We start from the raw sequence: 20,951 nt of genomic DNA on the forward strand, positions 1-20,951 counted from the left end.
CCCTCGGGAGTGATTTGGAGGGACCAGTGACGTTTTATTTTTATTTATTTATTTTTTGGTTAGCTTTAGTACTGTTCTTTTCTTTTTTTTTTTTTTTTCATTTTGTTTTATTTTATTTCTTTTCAGTGTTCCAAAATTCATTGTTTATGCACCATACCCAGTGCTCCATGCAATATGTGCCTCCATAATACCCACCACCAGGCTCACCCAATTATATTCATATAAACCTTTAAATTTTCCTTGAAAACTGGAATAATCTAAGCAAGCCTTTAGCATATTACCCATGTGAAATAAAGACAAGCACTAGTGTCTTGGGAGAAAAGATTTAGGGCAATCTTAACCTCACATTAAACTTGCATTTTAGGATAATTTTTTGAAAGGGTACATCAAAGCATGTGAAACTGGTGCCTAATTATATTATCATTAGTATATAGTAGATAGTGTTATCGTTCTTCATAAAGTACTATGAAATAAGTGTGTTGAGAATATTTAATTATGTGGATGAGTGAAATAATAAAGGAAAATTGCTAGTTAATTGCTTTCCTTAGAAATGCTATTAGGGGTGACAATTGCCTAGCACTCTCGTGATTCATGCTACAGAAATATGCTGTTGGGCTGCTCTCTGTAGAATCCTTCTGGAGAAACAAGGAGGGAGAAAAATGACCTGTTGGTATACATTTTGTTCTTTATTCTTTATTCTCTATAATGTGCCACTGCCTCCGGGAAGCCTTCCCTGACGCCAGCTGGAAGAACTTTCTATGAGCCCTGAACACTTTGCTTGTACTTGCCTGTACTTCTATTATGCTTCTCAACACATGGTATTTTAATTATTATTTCATGTGTTTGTTTCTCCTTCCAAGCTGGGAACTCATTAGAGACGTGACGATGTATTATTCTTCCCAAACCCTAACTTAGGGCCTTTCATAGCATAGGTGGTTCATGCAGGTTGTGGAGTTGAAAAGTCTCTTCTCATAGAATCAAAGGTAGCAGCTTGGGAAAGTGGGTCTGAGCTAAAGCTTCCCTTATTCTTTCTTCTCAGGAGCATGTGAAACAATCTCATTACCTTTAAACAGATTGCCTGAAGGGATTCGATCTCTTGACAAACTTCTTTGCTTCCTTATTTTCTCTAAATGAAAAAAAAAAAAAGAAAGAAAGAAAGAGAGGAAGAAAGAAAGAGATGTATTTTCTTCTCTTTACATTTCTTCTCAGTGGAAAACCATCTCTTGAAGGGTGTGACTAAAAAAGTAGAATCATCCATAATTTAGGATTAGTTGTCTTTTGTGGATGATTTACATTATCTTGTAAATATATATGTTCTGTAAATATGTCTTTTGAATTTCCCCCTTTATTCTAACATGTTATAGATTGGGGTGGGTGTTCTATAAAGCATTTGAACCTGATGCCTTCTCAATATCAATTTCTGGGATCCTAAGAAAATATATGTAATAACTGTCTCTTGAAATTTTTTTGTATACATTGCAGACTTTGGCACCTATCTGTTCTCAAGGGTACATATCTAGGGGGTGCCTGCCTAAATTAAAAAAATCTAATTTGAAGTCAATAAGGGAAGAGATACCACCACAAGCACATGTAGTGTTTAAGAATGAGAACGAGAAAACGAACTTCATTAAGGAACTCATGCCTCTAATCAGGGAAAAAGCAGGAAGCTGAAAAATAAAGTCAAAATAGTAGAACCATAGGTGGTTTATTATTAAAAATGGGAGAAAATGAAAATTTGATTCTGAAGATGTCTGTTAAGAATCAGTTGCAGATAATAAGTGAATGAGTAGTTTAGAGAAGACCTTTCAGTTTTGAGAAGGGGAGGAACGTGGTATGTAAATTCCCAACCAGAGAAGTAAAGCGGAGACAGTGTTCAGCAATGGTGGCACTAGGAGGATAGCCTATGGATGTAAGGAATTGGCATCTTATGTCGGAAATTATCTTCCCTCCCTACCTGCCTAATTTCTTGCAGACTAAAATAAACCCTTGAGGTAGCACTTAAGGAGGAAAGTAGGAAAATGAGAGCATATTGCCTAAACACACATACCCATACACACTAGAGGGCTTTACACCTGGAGAGGTAACTGTTGATGAATTACTTTGTGTGATCTGGCTTCCCGGTCTTCTCTCTTTTTTTTAAAGTAATCTCTACACCAAATGTGGACCTTGAAACTACAACCCCAAGACCAAGAGTCACACGCTGTACAGTCAGAGCCATCCAGATGCCCCCAGGCCTCTCTCTGTAAATGAATGCCTGCCTCTGTTGTCCGTGTGTGTGTGTGTGTGTGTGTGTGTGTGTGTGTGTGTGTGTGTGTGTGTGGTATGTTACAGAGATAACTCAGATAAAGACAAAGTTAGAAAATAACAGAGACGTAGCAAATGGCAAGAGCGTTTGTTCATTTTTTTTCCTACAATGTGCTCAATTATATCCCAGTTGATGTGCGGAAAGGACAAGAAAATGAAATGCCAAATGGCTTAATATGTAAATTCCTAAGCGTATGCTTAAATTCAGAGATTTATTTTGACTATCAGGCTTTAATGTCAAATTTTTTCTAATCACATTTGGCATATAGACTTGCATTGGGATTTCATCTCATTTTTGTTCTTCAGTTTCTTGACATATATGAAATATGTAATTTGTAGCTAACAGGTCCTATGGGACACTCTGGCTGTCTGGATAAAAACCACTGCGCTGGAAAAAATAAATTGGCAGAACAGTGCATTGCACGAAGATTCTTTTCTTGGCTCCCCACCCCCCACTACATATGTGTTTTCTTTAGTGTCCCTTATATTTAAGATGTTCCTAAAAAGAATGTAACCTGGAGTGCCTAGGTGGTTCAGTCAGTTAAGCTTCCAACTCTTGATTTCTGTTCATCTCATGATTTTAGGATGATGAGATTGAGCCCCAGGTAGGGCTCCTGGCTGAGCATGGAGCCTGCTTAAAATTCTTTCTCTTTCAAGAAACTACAAACTAAAAAATAAATAAAAGGAAATTAACCTGATATATCAATATGATAATAAACAAGCATCCTTTATTTGACTTGGTCCCATTCCAACCCTGTAGTGCGGACTTTGTTTTTATAATTTTATAGATAAGGAAATCAAGACCCATAAAGTTAAAGCGGCTTTAACTCTAAAGGCTCACCATTGGCCGCCTTGGTAAATCACCTGTCTTCCCTGTCTTCCTTCCATTACACAGCATTACTGACGATCAGTCCTAAGTCATTTGAAGCTTGGAGTCATGCGGTCCAGGATTTTGCTAATTCAGCTGATGATGGGAATGGCAATCATGAACAGATAGTTTCCACTTAAGCTGATTATGGCTTTAATTTCATATTTTGTTTTCTTTCCCTTTAGTACATTCTAATGACAAATCTAGAAAGCTGTTTCTTAATAGGCCAAAATGCCAGATTTATGCTCTCGCATAAATTTTGAATTGCTTTGCAATATACATATATTTAGTAGTTAAACAGTATTGTTTAACCCAGAAATTTGATGCTTACTTACGTAAAGATGATTTACGATGGTGATGAGGGTAGATGTCATTCCTAAGCTCTTTGATTGCAGAGTTGAAGCAGAGTTCTGATCCTTACTTCAAAGTTCCTGTAGTCTTCCCAAGGCAGTTAGTAAAAGAGAATGTTATCTTGGGTTCTTGCTGAAAGTTTTAGACCTAAGATTTCATAATTTTTTCCGTTTCCATCTGCAAAAATGAAGATGCTCTTCACTCCTTGTCTATTTGCTTCCCTTCTCATCCTTGTCAAATCCTAGCTGGGGATGGGAGACAGTAGCATTTGTTTCCTACTGTTGACATTAGAGCTGTTGCCTCTCCATGCAAGAGAGAGGATCTGCTAACCTGGAGATAAATCAGTGGGGACACTCCAGTGCCCAAGCCAGTAAGCATCTTTTCAGCTTTGATTCTAGTGTGCAAGAGTTAGAATATCACCATTTAGTTGCATTGAAGGACCTGCATTAAATGCTTGGCTTCAGAGGGGCCATATATGGGGTGGACTTCCTTGGTGGCTTACCTTCCATGCCAATGTACCAAGCTCCTGGGTGTAAGTCACATTTGGTATAAAGCAATAATGACAGTCTTGTTGTTCCTTGCCAGTGACTTGTTTGAGTGGGCACACAAACCTGTTCTGGAAAATAATCTTTAAGTAATACATTAGGAAATTGGGAAAGCCCTACTGTAATTTTAAAAAAGATGTAATGTATTTATCTGACACAGAGAGAGAGAAAAACACAAGCAGTAGTAGGAGAGGGAGAAGCAGGCCTCCCACTGAGCAGGGAGCCCAGTGTGGGGCTCAATCCCAGAAACCTGGGATCATGACCTGAGCTGAAGGCAGACACTTAACAACTGGGCCACCCAGGTGCCCCAGGAAAATCCTACTGTTCTATGATGTTATATGTGAACAAGATGCTTTGAGAGTTATACCTTGAAGAAAAATACTGAATGCATACCAAGGATGGTTGAACAGAAAATTTGAAGGAGCCTGCATACTTGTTGACATCATTGAGCCACTGATTCAACATTGGGATGGCTTTTCTTTGGTCTTTTTGTTAAGTAATGTCCCTTTGGTTTAAGACCACTAGTCAAGGTTTCTATTACTTGCAGCTGAAACTATTCCCACTTGATAGAATATCCTAAAGGGGAATTGTATATTACATGTTGCTTTTCAAAACTTTCAATTTCACACTACAGGAGTTCTTACACTAATTAAAAGTACAGTTTATTTGCACAGCGAATGGCATAATCCAGTAACACAAAACTGAGAGGACACTTGGATATTTTGTTAAGGAACTAAACAAGAAATTAGCTTGTGAATACATAATGCATGAGTATGCTTTATTGGTTCAATGCCAATTATTTTTAATCCATGAATATAATCCATTATATTTAATCCAATCTTAATTATCATCCTCCTATATCATATTAACATCAGTATTTATGACAAATTTTTATATACCCGTGTGTGTGGGTTGACTTAAATATTGATGCCTACATAAGGCAAGATCATAAATTCAATACATTTCAAACAATATGGTGCTGGTGGAGGCAAATGCGGTGGTTAATTCTGGATAAGCAGGCTCCAGACTTACAGATGACTTATGGTACTCAAGATGTCTGTGGCCAAAGTATGTGTCCTTTCTCTGCCCAGCTTTGGTCCCTGGTGAAGAGCGAGGGAACAAGAAAACATTTAGGGACCCTAGGGTGGTGAACAGAAGGAAAAAATGTGGGAGGTTTGACTATGCCATTAACTAGAAACTGGTCTCTCCGTATTTGAACCTCCACTATGTGTGTATTTTCTCAAGGTCAGCTCACATATTACTTAGGAATGCCTGGCATCGGTACAATAAATAGAACATCTAGCTCCCTGATGCTCAAGTGCTGAAACAACAGTTGTTCTTAGGCCAGCACATTCTCCTCCCGAACGAAAGCAAACCCAAGTCTTTAAGGGATTATTAGAGGAAGGATATTATTTTCTCAGTGACTCAAAGCCAGCTGTGAGGGCCTTTAGTACAGTTTATGCTGCTTCTGCTCCCCTCTCTTCCACCTTTGGCATGCCTACAATTGGATGAAGTGCTTTTCCTGAAATGGCAATCACTATTAAACCCATTAGCTGGAAACCAAAATGTTTCCCTAATTGTTTAAAGTCTCATTGTGAAAAGGAAGTTTCTATTGATTGCAATATGAGGGGAAACGATCCCAAGTTCATCATTTTTTTTTTCCTTTTTATAAACACAGTCAGATGAGACTGATACACTCCGAGTCATCAGATGTAGTTTTCCAGAGAGTCTCATTCATCACTAGAAGTTTCTGCTCTGGGTTTCTTTGCACCAGATCATTCTTTATTTTTTATTTGCTGACCACTTTCTTCTTGAGCTTGTTTGGTCTGCCGTGCATCTTTGCCTTGTTTTCAGAGTTTTTTTTTTAATTAATTTGTAATTATTTTTAACAGTTCTTTGAACCATCATTCTGTCTTTTAAAAAATTAGTTGGCTGGGCCCTACGCCCGGAATATGGCACTTTTTTTTCTTCAACAGACATTTCAGCTGCTCTCAAGCACCCACTTTTAGCTATTGCCTGATGTTTGGAATCCTGATAATGCCTCTCTTTGGCCATGTCCCTCAGGTATGTATCCCTAGTTCTTAGAATAGTATCTAATGCTTAGTGGTGATGTTTAATGTTTCTTGAATGAATGCAAAGATTCAGGTGTTATTTTTTAAACAAATTTTTATTTAATCAAAAACTCACTTTGATTAAATAAGTTGACCCCACTCCACCACCCCACCCTGCCAAAAAACAAACAAACAAACAACAACAACAACAAAAAAACCCAGAATGAGGCTTCTGCTGTGATTACATGGTATCCCATTTGGTTTAGACTCTCAGCCTCTTTGATAAAGCTTTACTTCTCTCCTCACTGAACCAGGAGAATTGGACAATTTCTGAGCAAAGAGGAAAAATGTTTTTCACTTAAAAATGCTTATAATTTGGGGCACCTGGGTGGCTCAGTTGGTTAAGCAACGGACCCTCCATCTCAGATCAGGTCTTGATCTCAGGGTCATGAGTTCAAGCTCTGCATCGAGCTCCACTCTGGGGGTGGAGCCTACTTAAAAGTAATAATAAAAATAAATAAAAAGCTTTCAAAAAAGTGCTTATAAGCTGATATAACATAAATGTCAATAAATGTGATATCACCAACTAATATGCGTTATAACTTTGATGTTTGTAAATGGAAGCTATAGACAAATTTTACCAAACATTTATTTCATAGACTCTGGCTACGTTATTCACCTCAAAGGAAATTTCATTTTATTTACAGGAAGCTTAAAAGATCCTAGTCCAGAACATTTTCATAGGGGTAATGAAAATTATGGATTGGCTGAAGACTGGATTTAATCAGATTATAGTAGTATACTTAACAGGCAGTATTTAATTTCTCCTTAGATCGTTAGTTAACATAGCTTATCACATTGAGAGAAATTGCTGTATTTGACAGTATAAAATTGAATTTCATTTGGTGATCATGATGAAGTACAGAACAGCAAGTATGTACTCCCCTTCCATGGTGTTGACATTCAGGTATTATCAGTTTTCTTAGTACTTTAAATTATATGCTGGAGTGATTGCCAAAGTACTTGAAAGGAGGATAAAGAGAGATTTACTGATTCCAATTTGGCAGTAATTTTGCAGGAATGAGGATAGGCTGTTACAACATTCTAATAGTAAAACTCGAAATGGTTTTCAGTGTAATCTTTATGTTTTAAAGAGTGTTTAGTTGTCGAACTAAGATACCATGGGCTCTTGTAATTGTCTTTTAGCTTTGTGCATTGGATAATCCTTTAGCATAATGAGTCCAGAGGGATGAATTAGCTATCTTTTTAGCGATTTCCTAGAAACAGTCCCTAGAAACTAGAGGAAAAATTTACTAAGAGACTGATGAAAGATAGTTTGGTCCAATTGTGTGGTTACAGTTTAAAGTAGGTACTTTGGGGTGCCTGGGTGGCTTAGTTGGTTAAGCAACTGCCTTCAGCTCAGGTCATGATCCTGGAGTTCCAGGATCGAGTCCCGCATTGGGCTCCCAGCTCCACAGGTCTGCTTCTCCATCTGACCTTCTCCCCTCTCAGGCTCTCTCTCACTTTCTCTTTCTCAAATAAATAAATAAATTTTTTTTAAAAAGTAGGTACTTTGATTGACACTTGCATTCTGTTTCTTTGGTGTTAGCGATGAGAATTGCTATACAGACCTTTTAGATTTGGGACACTGGGGATCAAACAGAACAAAATGGAGAGCCACTCCCTTTGCTTTATTAGATTCAGCTTATCTGGGGCTATAGAAATTAACTTTTTGTTAAATTTGCTTAATTATGTTCTTTGTTTGTTCTGCCTAGCCATTATGTGGCAATTTCCTTGAGGGCAAAGACTGTCTAGCTCAATCCATGTAACCCATAGTAGAAGCCAGTAGGCTCACCAGGTTCTGACCTGATATTCTACTGGACAGGTTGTTATTTTAACTCTCCTTTTTAAAATCAAAAGGAAAGGGACGCCTAGGTGGCTCAGTGGGTTAAGCCTCTGCCTTTGGCTCAGGTCGTGGTCTCAGGGTCCTGAGATTGAGCCCCGCATTGGCCTCCCTGCTCAGCAGGGAGCCTGCTTCCCTCTCTCTCTGCCTGCCTCTCTGCTTACTTGTGATCTCTGTCTGTCAAATAAATAAATAATATCTTTTTTAAAAAATAAAACCAAATCAAAAGGAAAAAGGAAAAACCTAGATAGCAAGGTGGATTTTAGAACACCGTCAATATTTTCTTTTTCTTTTTTTTTGGACAGAGATAACAAGAGGGAACACAAGCAGGGGGAGTAGCAGAGGGAGAACAGACTTTCTGTGGAGGAGGGAAACCCCATTCGGGGCTCCATTCCAGGACCCTGGGATCATGACTTGAGCTGAAAGCTCAATGGCTGAGCCACCCAGACACCCCAAAACACCATCAATATTTTCTTCTCAATACTTCTAGGACAGAGACAGGATTTTCGCTCTGGGGCTGAACGTTTCTGGGTCTTGGCAGGGATTCCTTTGTGAGCGCTCTGAGTCATGAAAGTGTGAATCAAGTCAAACTAAGTAGCATGTATGGAGTACTTATTATGTGCTGGCACTGTTCAAAATGGTAGTAACTTGTGTAAGCCTTATAGCAATCCTGTGATGGAGGTACTAGTACTGACTTCATTCAATGAATGAGGAAACTGAGGTGCAAGTCACACTGTCTAACTGGTAGACCTGGGATTTGAAACCAGGAAGTCAGGTTGCAGAGCATATATTAATAGACTATCTCAGCTACTTCCTCATTTGTCTTGGAATGGCTCCCAACAGCGCCAGAGGACTCCAACAGCACCTGTTTCAGACAAGGACTTTGACTTTTACATTTTATAACTTAAAAGCCATCCCATGGAAGAGGTTATATCTCTTCAGAAACTGTATGTATGTATGTATGTGTGTATGTATCTGGCTAGCTAGCTATGTAACCTATTTCCTGTGGTAGGCAGAATAGTGGCCACCCAAAGATGTCTGCGTCCTAATCTTAGAGCCTGTGCATATGTTGTTACATGGCACAGGGAATCAAAGTTGCAGATGGAATCAAGATTTTTTTAAAAGATTTTATTTATTTATTTGAGAGAGAGAGTGAGAGATAGTGCATGATCAGGGGAGAGAGGGAGAAGCACGATCCCCACTGAGCAGGGAGCCTGATGCAGGGCTCGATCCCAAGACCCCCAGATCCATGACCTGAGCTGAAGGCAGACACTTAAGTGACAGAACCATCCAGGTGATCCCGGAATCAATTTTCCTAAAGAGCTGACCTTAAAATTAGGAGATAATCCTGAATTATTTGGCTGGGCCAAATGTAATCATAAAGGTTCTTTAAAAGTGGTATTGGGAGTCAAAGGGTCAGAATTAGAGTCATGAAATATGAAAAAGTTTTGACTGACACCATTGTAGGCTTTACAGATATAAGGGGTCACAAGCCTGTAATTGTAGGCACCTTCTAGAAGTGGAAAGGACAAAGAAATGGATTCTTCCCCTAGAGCCTCAAGAAAGGATTACAACTCTGCTACCTTTTTATGTTAGCCTTGTAAGACCCCTGCCAGACTTCTGACCTCTAGAACCATAAGATGATAAATTTGTGTTGTTTTGAGACACTGTGGTAACTTTTTACATTGGCAACAGGAAAGTAATACACTCAGTTATTTACAGTAAGTGAGGAGCTGGTAATTTGTCTGTGGGTTGGAGATAGGATTTGTTACTGATAGGAGAGAAAAGAAAAATCTAAGAATCGCCATGTCCAGAAAGAGATGACCTCAGAATTTTTTTATTCAAAAGTTAATTCTAAACTTGCTGAGATTATGTCCATGTTATGCAATGTTTATGATTTTTTGAATGCTCCATACATGGATATAGTTAGAGATTGAAAAAGTGTAGAACATACAGTGATAAGCATGTGCTTGCTTTTTAGTATTTGCTTCTTCAGCCTTCAAGGGCAGAAACAGGATTTTACTTTGTTTTTTTCTTATCACCTAGGATGTTACCTTTTCACTAAGCTATCTGCTTTCTCTCCTCAGCAGCATCACTAACACTATTCCTTCTAGATGTATTTCATGTCTATATGAGCATATGCTTATGTGTAGTCTTTTCCTCTTACAGAACAGTAACATACTAGACACACTGAACCTTTGCATTGATTTCTGTCTCAAATTCAGAAAAAAATCTCATGGTCATGAAAAATAAGCCAAACAGAATGTTCATGGAATTGGCAGGAAGAGAACTCTTCATGATTTCCCACACTTCATTGGGGTATTCTGTAAATAGAAATACATCCAGGTGAACGCAATAGTGAGGGTATATGGTTCATGCAAAACAGGTACTCAAAATGTTACTTAATGAATTAATGAATAAATTTTAGATGGCTGGATGGTAAAGCTAAGATCCTGTTTCCCAACGTAAATACCCAGAATATAAGTTCTAATTGAAACTTGACCCTTCAGTCTCAGAGTTTAGATCTGAATGGCAAAGGTAGAAGGTGAGGACAAAACCAACCTGTCATTTCAAAGTTTGCAGGGGTGTCTGCTTGAGCTGGAGACTTGAAGACACCTTTAGTAGAAAGAGTTCTTTTCTTAGGGAAACCGCAGGACTGGGGTAGTTGGTTTTATAATTACAGAGCTTTGCCCATAATGAGAAAAGTGTATGTTTGAGAGCTATGGCTCTCAGTAACTGAACGGCTCTGTGTGACAGTGTTGAAAGGTGTTTATGTTCGAGCCAAAGTTGTATCTCTGAATACTATGCCCTTTAGATAATTTCTAAATTTACCAATACAGAAATAGTTTCTTACTCTTGTGCACATATTTTGTCTGTATTCATTTTCTCCAAATGAAGTTAGTAGCTGAGCTTTGAAAAGGTTGGAGATAGGAAGATGGCACCATGCCCGGTGTCTTGGGTCAGCTTAGATGAATGATGGATTCTGTAGGGCTCTGGATATAGACATATTGCTTCAAGGTCCAGGTGACAATGTATAGCATAAGACTGGGGGGAGGGCTTTTCATCTCACCTTTGACACAGAGCTCGGCACCTTTCTGGCATCAAAGGACTGGAGATAGAATCTTTGATGTGGGCATTTGGTTTCTCACAATGGGTATCATCGACAGTGGCAGCTGGGGACTCCTTCAAGAAGCTTTGTAAGCAAATAAATAAAAAATAAATGAAAGCTTTGTAAGCATCGTTACACACACACATCATCATCATACATATATGTAGATTCTTTATATTTTACATAAACAGAAGTGCACTGGACATAACATTTTGCTTACTTGTATGTTGTTCCATATTTTAAAAGAAGGCATTGTCAGTGAAATAAAAGGGGTTTGAGAGTAGATAATGATAAAAAATGTCAGTCACATGTACTGAGCAATTACTGTGTGCCAGGTACTATATGCTTCCTGGGTATTTGCTCATTAATCTCTACAGTTGTTCAGAGTTACATAGATACCTCACAGAGGAAGGAGCTTCTTGGCTGTAGATGTTTTTAAGTAGATGTTGGTAACCATCTGCTCTAAATGGAATAGAAAATGTTCCTACTTTGGGGGTGAGTCAGAACAGGTGATTACTAGATCCTTTCCAAGTGTAAGTGCTTAGGATTGCACCAGCTAATGATGGAGTGCAGGGGTGGGTATCTAGAGTGGTCAGTAATGTTTGGCAAGGACTGACAAAGACTGGAATTTCTCTCTTGCTTTGAAGTACTGATTGGTACAAGTTAGAGCTGATGAGGGCTGTCACTGGTGCTGCTCTCATTGACCTGAATGAAGCTCAGAGTGGCCTTGCTCTGTCTTTAAGATTGAGTCTGTGACCATGAGTAGATCAAATTATAGAGCAAACTGGAAGTCTATAGGGGAGAAACTGTGTCTTATTTTTTCAAAGAACTCCGAGACTTCTTCAAAACAAACATGCACCCAACCTCTTATCCTTTACTTTAGCTTCATCTCTGAGCTACAATGATGGCTTCAAATGACAAGTTCAGGTCATCCAAATATGTTGTAGGACAGTTGGTATGCCAGCACTAAATTGATGCTTGCTGAAAAACAATTCCTTTAAAGATTTATTTATTTATTTGAGAGAGAGAGAGATAGAATGAATAAGGGAGAGAAACAGAGGCAGAGGGAAAGGGAGAGAGACTCTCAAGCAAACTCCTCCTGAGCTTGGAGCCCAAGGCTTGATCTCATGACCCTGAGAGATCATGACTCGAGCAGAACTCAAGAGCTGGTCTCTTAACCAAATTAGCCACCCAGACACCCCAAAAACCAATTTTATTAGAGTAGGCTATTAATTTCTTCATTAAATTACTAGTGATTTATTTGTCAGGAACCATTCTTTTTTTTTTCAAAGTTTTATTTAAATTCTATATAGTTAACTTATAGTGCAATATTGGTTTCAGGAGTAGAATTTAGTGATTCATCACTTATTAAGTGCCCTCCTTAATACCCAGCACCCATTTAGAGCATCCCCTGCCCATCTCCCTCAATCAATTGTCAGTTTGTTTTCTACCCTTAAGAGTATCTTATGGATTGTTTCCCTCTCTCCTTTTCTTTTCTCCCCCATTCCCATATGTTCATCTGTTTTGTTTCTTAAATTCCATGCATGAGTGAAATAATATGGTAATTGTCTTTCTCTGACTGTCTTGTTTTGCTTAGCCTAATACAGTCTAGCTCCATCCACCTCATTGCGAATGGCAAGATTTCATTCTTCTTGATGGCAGAGTAATATTCCATTGTATATATATATACCACATCTTCTTTATCCATTCATCAGTCAACATTTGGCCTTGTCAGGAACTGCCTGAAAATGATGATTACTCTTTGGAGAGATAAGCACATGAAGAAACAACATAACCGAATGCTGTATCAGTGCTGCAGTAGAGATAAGAGGCAAATGCGGTGACTGAGGAGGAATGACTTTTAGTGATAGAAGCATCACAGTGGCAGTCATGGCTCAACTGGGTGTTGAAGGATGAATAGGATTTCACCAAGCAAAGAAGAGAAAGAAGATGTTCACAGCTTTAGCAACGTCTGGCGGGGGTTGGGGGGGGGCAGTTCACAGCTTTAGCAACGTGGGGGTGGGGATGGTGGGGTGTGTTTGTGCTGGAACAGCATGTAATTGTGTGTGAAGTAGAGTGAGACATCTGGAATAGCAAGCAGTTTCTGCAGCTGTAAACCAAATGTCAGTCTTCATATGCAGGCAATGAAGAGGAGGTTATTTATTGTTTTGTCAGCCACATCCGCACGCACAAGATAGTGATCTCCATCTGTGGTGTTATCTTTAAATAGAAATGGAGCTTCCTGCTCAGTGGTGTGCTTTTGCTGAGCCCCATTTACCAGGCCCTATAATATCTCACTCACAGAGTCTCACCCCAGTTCCGTCAGTGTCTGTGCGTGGTCGGAACATTTCATTCCCACCCAAGGTGGTGAGTACCTTCAGCAGAAGGATCACTCCTTCAGATTCTCTGTAGCTTGAGTGGATTTGCCTTAAATGTTGAGTGAATGACTGAATGAATTCCAGTCACAGGCCATCCTAGAGAACCTATGAGTAGTCTGACCTGGGCTTTGGCCTCTGACCACACTCATCCTCTTTGTCCAGGTTGCCATTGAAAGCCCCTAACTCTGCCTCTATCTGTTAGAAAAAACATTCATCTGGAGACTGATATTCTACGTTCTCTTGTTTCAAGCTGTGGAAACAGCAGTCATTTGATGAAAAAGCCAGTGTTTAAAGCACTGAAGACTTTGTTTGGGAGGGCTGGGCTCACCTCCTTTGCAGACCTTGGTAGGGCCTTCCTATCCCTGCTGTTTCCTGAAGAGCACCCCTCACCTCGCACTTCTCTAGCAGAAATCTGCAAGCTTTGCATCTCATCTAATTTTACCCATCTCTTTCTCCATTCCCTTAGGTCCTAAGTTGCACTTATGGCTAAAGTCATCTGTGCCAAGGTGTTAGAGTCTGGAAATTCAACTTGAAACAGGGAATTGCCCCTAAACAGAGAGAGAGAGAGCATTCTGGATCTTTTGACTTTTCTCACGTCATGTACCCGTTCTAGACCTGGATTCAGAATTCCATTATCAGAGTCAGCTCAGAGTAACTCAAACTCTGTTTAGGTGCTTCAAGTGAGAACTAGACAGAGGATGAGCAAGTCTGAAAGCAGATGAAGTTAAGGATAGTAAAATGATTCCTTCTCCTCCCATCACTGGCTGAGAGTTTATTTAAAAAAAAAAAAAACACATCAGGAGACTAATTGTGAATGAAATAAGGGACATCAAAAGAATCTTCCTAATTAACTTAAATACTGATTGTTATCATTAGAAAATGAGTCAGCCTAAAAACACATGTAATTGCAGTCTTCCTGTGTTGTGGGAAGCCTAGAGATTGAAGAACTACATTATTAGCAGGAAAGGACAGGCCATGGTGACATCCATCATAAGGAAGGGCTGGTTTTAGCCATCACTGACTGTGCATGTGACATTTGCTTGACTGACTGCAAAGCACTGGATGCCCGGAAGGCTGGTAGTCTTCACCGCACGACCAGTACATGAGTGGCAAGCACATATTACTACTCCTGTTTGGCAAATGGGAAACTGAGGAACTGGACATTGTAACTAGAATTAAATGAATCACTGAAGTTCAGGGCAAAAGTGTGAGAAAGAACTTGGTACCTTATTTCTCTTGCTGTGCTCTTTTCCCTTCTTGATGCTTCTTGCTGATTGCGTAGTTCTCCTATTCAAACTTTCCTTGGGGAAACAGTGTGTTTTTTATACCTTTGTGTGTATGTTAATCATCCTCCTAGAGGACACTTCACTATAGACTCTCACCTCTAATAATGATACAAAAATTTTTTGAAGGGCTCTCCTAAACTCTAAATTCCTAAAGAGATCAGAGGTACCCATAATTAGCATAAATCTGGTGGAGGGGAAAAGAAGAAGGGAACAGAATCTTTCCTGGTGTCCCTGACATCCCATTGCAGTCCTGCCTAGTGTAAGGTGAGGATCTAGGAACAGGTGGAGTAGCAGAGAACAACGGAGTTTCTTCTGATGATGCAAGTGTGAAAACCTGATTTGCTAAGTTAACCAAACTTAGAGATCCTTTCATGGAATATATAGTATGAGAAACTATGTGAGAAATATGGGATGCCCAGATTGGGGATCATTGACTAGTAGAACTAATGTCTTAGTTCAGTCAAAATACAATAAACAAAACCAATATGTATGTCATTATTTATTCAAATATTTTTAATTCTATGGCTTTAGATAGGTGTTATTCATCTTATTAGTGTTGTGAAATTTGGGGCAGTCTTGTGAAGTCTTTGGGTCAGTCCCTTGACAAAATAGTATTTTTGTTTTTATTTTTTACAGATTTGCTTATTTGACAGGGAAATAGCGAGCATGAGCAAGGGCATAGGGAGAGGAGGAGAGAATCTCAAGCAGACTTCTCACAGCATGGAGCCAATCACGGGGCTGCATCTCATGCTCTGAGATCATGACCTGAGCCAACATCAAGAGTTGGATGCTCCCAGAATAGCATTTTTAATGCATCAAATCAAAAGCTTAAAATTTCAAAGAAAACAGATATTATGGAAAGGCATTCATCAAAATTTTTAAAAATTTGTGATATAGGCTCTATTAACAAATTTAAAACAAGATCTAGTCCACAGACTTGATGATTTCATAACTTCATAGTGGTGATGAGCACAAATAATATATTTTAAGTTCTCTGCAACAATTATCCTGTGGTATTAAAATATCTGAGGTTTCTTTGGAGGTTAAGTTAAAATTACCTGAATACCTGAGGCTACTAGTGACTACTGGTCCATGTTTATAGTGGAATGAAGTGCTATGTTTAATTCAAGGTTGGTGAAAGGTTTGCAGTGGGCTTCCTGGCTTAACTGTCTGTCTACCTCCTTGAACTGTGTGGTGTTGGAAGGAGAACACAGCTTTTGAATTACCACTCTGAGTTCAAGTCTCCATGAAGACTTTACTTCCAGGGTGACTCAGCTATTTTAGTTAAACTTCTGGAATTAAATTTTTTTTCAATTTATTTTTTTAAAAATAGGAAACTATTGAATTCTGCATAAAGTTATTGAGCAGGCTAAATGATATTCTGTATATTCAACAACTAGCACAAAGTCTGTCATGAAGAGGGAACTCAGCAAATAATAACTCAGGTACTTTTTTCCCTGACGGTCAAAGAGAGAGTGAAGTAGGTAAGATGATTTGTAAAAGTTAAGTCTTGCGTTAAGATCCTGGTTTTGACTCATTTTATGAGGCCAGCATCACCTTGATCCCAAAACCAGACAAGGATCCCATCAAAAAAGAGAACTACAGACCAATATCCTTGATGCACACAGATGCAAAAATTCTCACCAAAATACTAGCCAATAGGATTCAACAGTACATTAAAAGGATTATTCACCACGACCAAGTGGGATTTATTCCAGGGCTGCAAGGTTGGTTCAACATCCGCAAATCAATCAATGTGATAGAACACATTAATAAAAGAAAGAACAAGAACGATATGATACTCTCAATAAATGCTGAAAAAGCATTTGACAAGGTACAGCATCCCTTGATCAAAACTCTTCAAAGTGTAGGGATAGAGGCACATACCTCAATATTATCAAAACCATCTATGAAAAACCCTCTGCAAATATCATTCTCAATGGAGAAAAACTGAAAGCTTTTCTGCTAAGGTCAGGAACACAGCAGGGATGCCCATTATCACCACTGCTATTCAACACAGTGCTAGAAGTCCTAGCCTCAGCAATCAGACAACAAAAGGAAATTAAAGGCATCCAAATTGGCAAAGAAGAAGTCAAACTATCACTCTTCGCAGATAATATGATACTATATGTGGAAAACCCAAAAGACTCCACTCCAAAAACTGCTAGAACTTGTACAGGAATTCAGTTACAGTGTCAGGATATAAAATCAAGGCACAGAAATCAGTTGCATTTCTCTACACCAACAGCAAGACAGAAGAAAGAGAAATTAAGGAATCAATCCCATTTACAATTGCACCCAAAACTATAAGATACCTAGGAATAAACCTATCCAAAGAGGCTAAGAATCTCTATGCAGAAAACTATAAAGTACTCATGAAAGAAATTGAGGAAGACACAAAGAAATGGAAAAATGTTCCATGCTCCTGTATTGGAAGAATAAATATTGTGAAAATGTCTATGCTATCTAAAGCAATCTACACATTTAATGCAATCCCTATCAAAATACCATCCATTTTTTTCAAAGAAATGGAACAAATAATACTAAAATTTATATGGAACCAGAAAAGACCTCGAATAGCCAAAGGAATATTGAAAAAGAAAGCCAAAGTTGGTGGCATCACAATTCCGGACTTCAAGCTCTATTACCAAGCTGTCATCATCAAGACAGCATGGTACTGGCACAAAAACAGACACATAGATCAGTGGAACAGAATAGAGAGCCCAGAAATAGACCCTCAACTCTATGGTCAACTGATCTTTGAGAAAGCAGGAAAGAATGTCCAATGGAAAAAAGACAGCCTCTTCAATAAATGGGGCTGGGAAAATTGGACAGCCACATGCAGAAAAATGAAATTGGACCATTTCCTTACACCACACACGAAAATAGACTCCAAATGGATGAAGGACCTCAATGTGAGAAAGGAATCCATCAAAATCCTCGAGGAGAACGCAGGCCGCAACCTCTTTGACCTCAGCCACAGCAACATCTTCCTACGAACATTGCCAAAGGCAAGGGAAGCAAGAGCAAAAATGAACTATTGGGATTTCATCAAGATCAAAAGCTTTTGCACAGCAAAGGAAACAGTTAACAAAACTAAAAGACAACTGACAGAATGGGAGAAGATATTTGCAAACGACATATCAGATAAAGGGCTAGTATCCAAAATCTATAAGGAACTTAGCAAACTCAACACCCAAAGAACAAATAATCCAATCAAGAAATGGGCAGAGGACATGAACAGACATTTCTGCAAAGAAGACATCCAGATGGCAAACAGACACATGAAAAAGTGCTCCACGTCACTCGGCCTCAGGAAATACAAATCAAAACCACAATGAGATACCACCTCACACCAGTCAGAATGGCTAAAATGAACAAGTCAGGAAATGACAGATGCTGGCCAGGATGCGGAGAAAGGGGAACCCTCCTACACTGTTGGTGGGAATGCAAGCTGGTGGTAATCACTCTGGAAAACAGCATGGAGGGTCCTCAAAATGTTGAAAATAGAACTACCCTATGACCCAGCAATTGCACTACTGGGTATTTACCCTAAAGATACAAATGTAGTGATCCGAAGGGGCACGTGCACCCGAATGTTTATAGCAGCAATGTCTACAATAGCCAAACTATGGAAAGAACCTAGATGTCTATCAACAGATGAATGGATAAAGAAGAGGTGGTATATATACACAATGGAATACTATGCAGCCATCAAAAGAAATGAAATCTTGCCATTTGCGATGACTTGGATGGAACTAGAGGGTATCATGCTTAGTGAAATAAGTCAATCGGAGAAAGACAACTATCATATGATCTCTCTGATATGAAGAAGTGGAGTTGCAGCTTGCGGGGTTAGGGGCATAGGAGAATAATAAATGAAACAAGATGGGATTGGGAGGGAGACAAACCATAAGTGACTCCAAATCTCACAGAACAAACTGAGGGTTGCTCGGGGGAGGGGCTATTGGGAGAGGGGGAGTGAGGTTATAGACATTGGGGAGGGTATGTGCTATGGTGAGTGCTGTGAAGTGTGTAAACCTGGCGATTCACAGACCTGTACCCCTGGGGATAAAAATACATTATATGTTTATAAAAAAATAAAAAAATAAATAATTTTAAAAAAAGATCCTGGTTTTGAGCAATTTGCTGCCTGACACAACACACATACAGTTTTTTAGTTTTAAAAGAATTTGAGAAGGAAGATACTTTGGAAAATGCATTCCATTTTATGCAGCTCTAAACCAAGCCGTAAGTCTAGCTGTCTAAAATTTCAAGTCTATAAAATTCAAGCAAGTTTTCAGGAACTAATAGTTAAAAGGTCATGAAAATTCCAGTGAAATAAGATACCATTTTAGGCTTTGGAATGCTGGCTTTACTGTTTTATGGTAATATTAGGATTTTAGTTGAGTTCTCATCTTTTCCCATGCAGAACTGAGAGGGGGTGACATGCCAAGGAGCCATTTAGAAGCCCATGCAGAAGAGGACAAAACCCCAATCTGCTCAGGAGCCTGAGCCACTCCCTTGAGCCAAAGGTCAGAAACAAAGCAGGTACTGGACCACGGCCAATTTCGGGGGCTTTGCGGACATGTCTAAAATGAGTTAATTGAGAAGAAACTTCACGTGATGTTTTCCCCAGTGAGAACTTCCTGAATTTTCACTTCTGAAGCTGTTAAGAAGTTATTAGATTTTTGGAATTTTTACTGTTAAGTATTCCAGTTATCTAGTCACTAATCATCCGATACCATAGAATCCAGTAAAATTTATTTGAATTTTACAACTTGAAATGTTAACTTAAAAAAAAAATAGAACATATTGCGTGGTATTTAAGGCATAAGTATTCAATTCAGTGAAAATTGTTTAAATTTCTATTTTCAGATTTGGGAGGCTACAATCAAGGTTATTTGAGAAGTAGGACCTGGTGTATTACTGTTACCTATGAGTGTCCACACAGAAATTTATAGACGTGGGAAAGGCTAGGTAATGGGAATGCTCCGTAAAGAGGCACCGTACTTCACCAGGGAGAAATCCGTCCAAGTTGCTTCACAAACGTTGGGAAATATGCCTACTTAATTGTATGTTGCATTTTCCATGGTCTTAGCTTTATTCATTTCATGTGCAGTGATTAAAAAGATATATTGTACATTTTAGTATCTCTTATGTTTTCCAATAAATACAAACCTGGAGTGCAAATTTTTTTTCTTTTTCATTCTTCTCAGAGGTGTGGTGAATATGGAATAAGATCATTATTTTGAAAGACTCACGTCTTGTCCATTTGAGCTGCTATAACAAAATACCACAGCCTGAGTCATTTGTGGATAACAGTAATTTATTTCTCACAATTCTGGAGGCCAGTAGTCTGAAATTAGGGCTAGCTTGGTCAGGTGAGGGCTCTCTTTCAGGTTACAGATTTCTTGTATCCTCATGTGGAGCTTTTTTTATAAAGCACTAATCACCTTCCAAAGGCCCCACCCCCTAATACCGTCACTTTTAGGGGTAAGAATTTGATGTATGGATTTGGGGAGGACACCCTCTGTGAGACTGTGATTTATAAGAAATATGTGTCTGGCCATTTAGATGACCATAATATACAGTAGCCCCCCTTGTCTGCAGTTTTGCTTTTCACAGTTTGTTACCTGAAGTCATCTATGGTCCAGAAGCAGAAGATCCTCCTGACGCGTTATCAGAAGTTCATTGGGAGACTAATGTTACGTCACAGCGCCTACGTCATTCCCCTCACTTCACCTCATCGTGTAGGGATTTTATCATCTCACGTTTTCCCAAGGAGTGTGAGTACAGCACAATAAGAAATTTTGAGAGAAGCCACATTCATGTAACTTTTGTTACAATATATTGTTATAATTGTTCTATTTTGTTACTGTTATTGCTAAGCTCTTTGTATACCTATTGTATAAATTAAACTTTATCATAGGTATGTATGTATAGGAAAAAATATAGGGTGTACAGAGTTCTCTGCTATCTGCAGTTTCAGGCATCTACTAGGGGTCTTAGAATGTATCCCCTCGAATAAAGGAGGACTACTGTATAAAATTTTCATATATATTTGGTCTTGGTCAACAGTTCCTGGCTCACAATTCCACAAACCCTCGGTATTTCCTCAGCGTTGAGAGTGACAAAGGTGTCTTATGTTAATGA

General features: G+C 38.9%; 1 long non-coding RNA gene across 2 annotated transcripts in view; it reads left to right on the forward strand.

The window, feature by feature from the left end:
- Window positions 1-19,980, forward strand: part of LOC123938647 — a 118,131-nt gene extending 98,151 nt beyond the window's left edge. Inside the window, exons 1-3 of one of the 2 annotated variants that reach the window (XR_006817755.1) lie at window positions 8,873-8,969; window positions 19,228-19,346; window positions 19,674-19,980. This is a non-coding gene — a long non-coding RNA (uncharacterized LOC123938647). Of the gene's footprint in view, window positions 1-8,872; window positions 8,970-19,227; window positions 19,347-19,673 lie in introns of those variants that run through there. The other variant, XR_006817754.1, reaches the window with a different exon arrangement.
- The last annotated feature ends 971 nt before the right edge of the window (window positions 19,981-20,951 follow it).

This window comes from Meles meles, chromosome 3, assembly GCF_922984935.1.
Source record: "Meles meles chromosome 3, mMelMel3.1 paternal haplotype, whole genome shotgun sequence".
NCBI classification, from domain to species: Eukaryota; Metazoa; Chordata; class Mammalia; order Carnivora; family Mustelidae; genus Meles; species Meles meles.